We start from the raw sequence: 6,774 nt of genomic DNA, 5'->3' as shown, positions 1-6,774 counted from the left end.
TCTCTTTCCTATCGGAAAGATGTTGTGAAACTTGAAGGGTTCAGAAAAGATTTACAAGGATGTTGCCAGGGTTGGAGGATCTGAGCTACAGGGAGAGGCTGAACAGGCTGGGACTGTTTTCCCTGGAGCATCGGAGGCTGAGGGGTGACCTTAGAGGTTTACAAAATTTGAGGGGCATGGATAGGATAAATAGACAAAGTCTTTTCCCTGGGGTTGGAGTCCAGAACTAAGGGGCATAGGTTTAGGGTGAGAGGGGAAAGATATAAAAGAGACCTAAGGGGCAACTTTTTCATGCAGAGGGTGGTAAGTGTATGGAATGAGCTGCCAGAGGATGTGGTGGAGGCTGGTACAATTGCAACATTTAAGAGGCATTTGGATGGGTATATGAATAGGAAGGCTTTGGAGGGATATGGGCTGGGCGCTGGCAGGTGGGACTAGATTGGGTTGGGATATCTGGTCGGCATGGACGGGTTGGACCGAAGGGTCTGTTTCCATGCTGTACATCTGTCTCGACTCATTTAAACAGCTGACCATCTGCATTAGCATACAGGAACTTACTTATTGCAAGTATAAAGTCTGGTTCCTTAGATGGTTTGTACAAATCTTTTTTTTCATTTGAGATGATAGCAGAATTCAGCAATCCAATTAAATGAGCTTCTGAAGTTGCACAGATAGTTGGGTAACTATCGAGTAACAGTATTAGAACTGAGGGTGAGCCAGGTAAAACTGCAAATGGAAAAACATCCTTTTGATCAGCTGATAAGCACCATACTCCCTGTGTAATTGGGTGAGTTGGCACTGATAGCTGCCCTCGAAGCAGCTGCGGGGGGGAATGAGACTATCACACACCTCCTTCTGGAATGTGCCTACGCAGAAGAAGTCTGGAGAGGAATGCAGTGGTGTTTGGCGAGGTTCGTCCCGAGCAGCGCTGTGATGCAGGACTCCGTGCTCTACGGCCTGTTCCCCGGGACGCACACCAAGACGAACATCAACTGTGCCTGGAGGATCATCAACTCTGTGAAGGACACTCTCTGGGCGGTCTGAAACCTGTTGATACTCCAGCTGAAGGAGTTGACCCCAACTGAGTGTTGCAGACTGGCACATTCCAAGGTCCAGGACTGTGTTGAGGGACGTGCTGAAGCTTGGGGTAGTTGCCGCCAAGGTCCGGTGGGGAAAGACCACCGTGTAACATCTGCCTGCCTAAGAAGAACAGGGGGCCCACGCAGTCTTTTGGGCTCTGCTGACACCTCAGCTAAATATGTGGACATATGATTAATAAATGTACAGACCTGTATATATGAATGATAAATATTTGCACACAGATCAGAATTGATGTGTGTATGGCATGATCAACTGTACAGACCATCAAATTATTTTATGAATAAAGTATATTTTAGAAATTTAAAAAAAAAATTGGCACTGATAGCAAGCTGGCAGGTGATATCCTGTGCCTCCTCGTTTATAATTTTGTTGTCTTTGACCCATTTTGCAAACTGGATAAATCCCTTGTGGCCTCTGGGGTGATCTGTTGAATTTTTTTTCAGGAAAGAAAAAGGAATGGGAAAAGGTGACCTGCTCAAACGACGGCTTTGGGAACAGACTGACTGGAAGCAGCTTCATTCCTGAGCAGTAAAGATATACATGCAACCAAGAGAAGCAACTGCTTCCTAGAGTTTGCTGGACACTGCAGTGACCACACACACACGCGCTGTCTTAGGTCAGTACTTGAGAGATCGGTTTTCTGGCCTACTGGGTAAAACCTAAGCCTATTTCCCTAGTGCTCCAAATCAGGCAGAGTTGTAACAACTGTCAGCACTCAAGGAGAGCATCTCTCCTCATTGCCCCTTGTCAAAAATGCTCTTGGACTTGAACATTTTCCTCTTTAATCCCTCCCTTCACCTCTGCTGCTTCTCCAGCCTCCCCACAGAAGTGAAAGTCTCTGCTCAGTCATGTGTAAACTTGGTCAGGAGGAAGAGAGTGCAGCTCTCCTCCCCCACTACATGAGCAATGAAAGCAATTGAAAGTCTGTAGTTAGAGCAGTGCATTTTTATGCTGTGGCTCACCTTGTGAGAGCTGATGTATTTACCTTTCATTTAAAAGGCTGGAGGCAGCAGCCATTAGACCCTGCAACACGGAAGAGCGTCAAAAGAGAGGAGTTTGCTACAACTGTGTTAAAAATAGTCTCACAATGCATTTTCACCCTTTGGTATTGATGTACTGAATACCCCATCCCTGTACAGAAGCTACGGGCACACTGTCTGGTTTTAGATAAGTCAGGAAGCCCTGTATTATCAGGCTGAGTATTTGCATGTTAATTTGCCAGCCTTCACTAAAAATAACTTTGAGGTGACTCAAGGTGATCACTCCAGGATATTTTGGGACAATAATTGGAATATTCTTTTCATTGCAGTGCCTCTGGTGAACAGGCTAGTGCTTTGTTACTGACATTTCTCTGTGTGTAGTGAAATACAGTTATGTACAGTGAGAGGCCACAAGCTCCAGACGGTAACCATCTCGTTTGCTCTCCGCACATGTTGCGTGACCGGATTAATATTTGCGCAGTTTCTCTTTATTTATCTGCAATTGCTGACCAGAAGGGGTTCTGCTGCCCCCTCGTGGAAACTGTAGGTGTTGCACGACTGCTGCATTTCAGATTTATCATCTGCGAGAAAATTAACGTGGGGGCTGCACTTGTTAGATTAAAGTGACAGCAAAATCACGTCAAAGGACATCGGGGAGATCCAGAAGCACCGAAGAACGAAGAATCCGAAAGCCAGAATGGCGTTTTGGGGTCACCATTTGTCTCATGCATTGTGATCCTGCCAAAATCTGAACATTTAAGGGGAAACTGTACGGCAAATACATTTTAAAACAGGCAGCATCCCTTTCATTAAAAATATAGTGGGCTACCTTCTCTTACTTATTTTCAAATTTCTCTACAGCCTCCCCTTTCCCTATCTCTTTAACCTGCTCTAACCCTACATCATTCGGACATCAATTCTCCCCTATTTCTAGCATCTTGAGAACTTCCATTCCCTTTGATAGCCACACCTTTTATCATCTAGGCCTTGAGCTCTGGAAATCAATCCCTAGACCACAGCACCTTTTTTAAGACTCTCCACCTTTAAGGCATTCCTTAAAACCTAACTACCTCTGAGTAAATGTGAGAGAAATGGGACCAATTTACTAACTCCAACCAAACCTGGAGCATCTGATGCTTCACAAACAGGGGGATGGATATAATGAAATGAGTTACAAAGTAGAATCTTATAGAGGCAGCAGCCATTTAAAGCCTTGCATCATCTTTCGGGTAGGTTATTTTCTAAATGAGGAAAGGCTTCAGAAATCCAAAGTACAAAGGGACTTGGGAGTCATAGAGATCTACAACATGGAAACAGACCCTTCGGTCCAACTAGTCCATGTCGACCAGGTATCCCAACCCAATCTAGTCCCATCCCTTGTGGGGGGAGGGGAAATGAGGAAACTGGAGAAGTCTGAGTTCATCCCTTGTGGTTGGAGGGTTCCCAGGCAGAAGATGAGACACTCTTCCTCCAACTGTCGTGTTGCCATGGTCTGGCGATGGAGGAGTCCAAGGACCTGCATGTCCTTGGTGGAGTGGGAGGGGGAGTTAAAGTGTTGGGCTACAGGGTGTTTGGGTTGATTGGTCCGGGTGTCCCAGAGGTGTTAATACTGAAAGACCTGGACAGAGTGAGCATGGAGAGATGTTTCCATGACTAGGAGAGACTAGGGCCCAAAGGTGCAGCCACAGAGTGAAGGGAGAATCCTTTAGAACTGAGATGAAGAGGAATTTCATTAGCCAGGGAGTGGTTAATCTGTGGAACTCATTGTCACAGGAGGCTGTAGAGGCCATGTCGTTGAGAGTATTTAAGACAGAGATGGATGATTAGTGAGGGGATGAAGGGTTATGGGGAGAAGGCAAGAGAGTGGGGTTGAGAAACATACTAGCCATGATTCATTGGTGGAGGAGTGTGGATGGGCCAAATGGCCTAATTCTACTCCCATATCTCATGGTCTAATGGTGTTATGTATATCTGATGCAAGAAGGGCTAGGTGCCTGCTCCTAATGGTTCAGTTCAGACAGAAAGTACACATGTGTAGACACTGAATAGAGTAACAGCTCCTCATATGAACCATGCTTCTTGAGTGAAGTACTGGAGAACGTCTACAACCAATGTAATCATGGGTCCAGATCATCTCTCAGGAACATTATTGCTGCATCGTAAACTTGCAGAAGTCCCAGTTTGCTCACACTACTGCAGTTGCCCAAGAAGCTGATATTTCCAATGGGCAATTATATCAGGAACCCTCTGATAAACCTCTTGAGTTAGAAGCAGAGGATTCTGACTTATTTCCCTGAATAGTCAGCCAAGCAAGGTTCGAGGGATTGATTAATAAAATTAACCTCCCAGGTGACCATTAATACACTCGCCTACCATATGGACTAACAGTCCACTCATCTCTCTTACCTCTCCCTGTTCACCCACAGCCCCTTCCCCACATGACTTTGCCCAACCCCACTTCCAAACTGACCCCCAATATTCCAACCTCACTGACCAGACCTCCAACATTCACTCCTCTGATGTGCCCTCAAGTGATCCACGCCACCTCGACATGTCCACCTAACCCCAACGGACCGTCCAGCCTTGACACCCCACCAACCCAACTTTGCCAACCAATTCCCACAACCCTGCAATACCACCATACCCATACACTGGCAGCCCGTGGGTCAGTGGTTAGCACTGCTGCCTCACAGCGTCAGGAACCTGGGTTTGATGCTTGCCTCAGGTGACTGTCTGTGAGGAGTTTGCACGTTCTCCCCTTGTCTGCGTGGGTTTCCTCCTAGTGCTCCGGTTTCCTCTCACAGTCCAAAGATGTGCATGTTAGGTAAATTGGCTGTGCTAAATTACCCATAGTGCTCAGGGATGTGTAGGTTAGGTACATTTATCAGGGATAAATATAGCATAATAGGATAGCGGAATGGGTCTGGGAGGGTTACTCTTCAGAGGGTTGGTGTGGACTTGTTGGGACGAAAGGCCTGTTTCCACACTGTAGGGATTCTATAATACATGATCAGAACTTTTGCTCACCCACTGGGTGGGAATCTCCTGCTCTTGCTTTGAATGCGGCTTCTGTCGAACTCAGCAAACTGTAACCCTCCATTCTGATCACTATGACAGCCTCTGTGTATTATCTACAGTGTCCTGCTCCCATACCTATTCAATGAAATCAGTGGGAGATCATGGGACCAGGTTACCAACTCCAACCAGACAAAGAGCATCTGATGATTCACAGACAGAAGAATGGATATTTAGATTTAGGTTTTATTGTCACTTGTATTCAAGTGTAGGAATACAGTGAAAAGTGTCTCCATTCCTGGTGCCAAAATATAACAAAATGAGTTACAAAGTAGAATTTAATAGAGATGCCTTTCATGTAGAAAATCGAATGCATGAGTTAACATGGAGAGGTTGGAGGATTTAGGGAGCAATGGATACCAGGGAGTGAGTTAAAAAGAATTCAGATGATTTGCTCATAAGAAATTAGATGGGCTGATTGTCCTGTTTCTATGCTGTAATGATTCTGTGATAATTCTTTGAAACGAGCATGCCAGAGGCTGGTTTAAATTTAAAATAAAGAATAAATGGGAGTCAGTAATAAGCAGTGATCTGAATGGGGATTTCAGATAGTTTCTATGTAGAATAGAAATCAGAGATTGAAATACAGACTTTAACATAACAGAGGGTTCAGGCGCTTCATACATTGCATATTTGGAATTGATAGCTGGTTTACACACAGAATAGGTTGTTCGTAGGAATAAAACACAGGCAGAAATTTAATCCAGGAACAGAAAGTCATGTACAGTGTAATAGACATCTGGACGTGGACTCTGAAATCAAGTCCAAGATTAGAATTAAGAAATGTTTCAGCAACTTGTTCTGAGATGTTATAATGCACCTAGCTCAGAGCTCAGTACACCAAAGTGTACAATTAAAGTCGTGGAAGATTACTGTTCTGATAGGGAGTCTTGTCCATTCCACTTGCGAATCATGTATTTGCAACTGCACGATTCCACTATACCCGTCTCCCAATCACTCATTCAGTGATTTCGTGAAAGTGTCCCTTTGGCGTCGCAGACTGATGGGTGACTGATTTCAAACCAGTAGCCTCTTTAGTAGTTCTGATAACAGCACACAACGTGTAATTGATGCCGAAATACCGCAAAACCATTTCCGTATTTGACATTAGATATCAGCGCAGAGTTCACTTCTTGCCAGTTGTAATCATGCAACCTGGAATTTGCAGGTACTCGGGTGCTGAGCAACCTCCCCCACTCCAACCTATCACCCTCACAGCGCGCAACCCTCCAATCCCTCTGCTCTAATCCCAACCTCACCATTAAGCCAGCAGATAAAGGGGGCGCAGTGGTAGTCTGGCGCACTGACCTCTACATCGCTGAAGCCAAATGCCAACTCGAGGACACCTCTTCCTTCTGCCCCCTCGACCATGACCCCACTCCCCATCACCAAACCATCATCTCCCAGACCATAGAGAACCTCATCACCTCAGGAGATCTCCCACCCACAGCTTCCAACCTCATAGTCCGGGAACCCCGCACTGCCCGGTTCTACCTCCTTCTCAAGATCCACAAACCTGACCACCCTGGCCAACCCATTGTCTCAGCATGCTCCTGCCCCACTGAACTCATCTCTACCAATCTTGACACTGTCCTATCCCCCCTAGTCCAGAAACTCC

The 6,774-nt window shown here is 45.7% G+C and overlaps 1 long non-coding RNA gene across 1 annotated transcript in view; it reads left to right on the top strand.

Moving 5' to 3' along the window:
• Positions 1–6,774, top strand: part of LOC122551353 — a 13,503-nt gene that overhangs the window by 1,771 nt on the left and 4,958 nt on the right. Inside the window, exon 2 of the long non-coding RNA XR_006312081.1 lies at positions 1,545–1,717. This is a non-coding gene — a long non-coding RNA (uncharacterized LOC122551353). The remainder of the gene's footprint in view (positions 1–1,544; positions 1,718–6,774) is intronic.

This window comes from Chiloscyllium plagiosum, chromosome 7 (genome assembly GCF_004010195.1).
Source record: "Chiloscyllium plagiosum isolate BGI_BamShark_2017 chromosome 7, ASM401019v2, whole genome shotgun sequence".
Classification (NCBI taxonomy): Eukaryota; Metazoa; Chordata; class Chondrichthyes; order Orectolobiformes; family Hemiscylliidae; genus Chiloscyllium; species Chiloscyllium plagiosum.
This window is presented reverse-complemented; position numbering and strand designations above follow the sequence as displayed.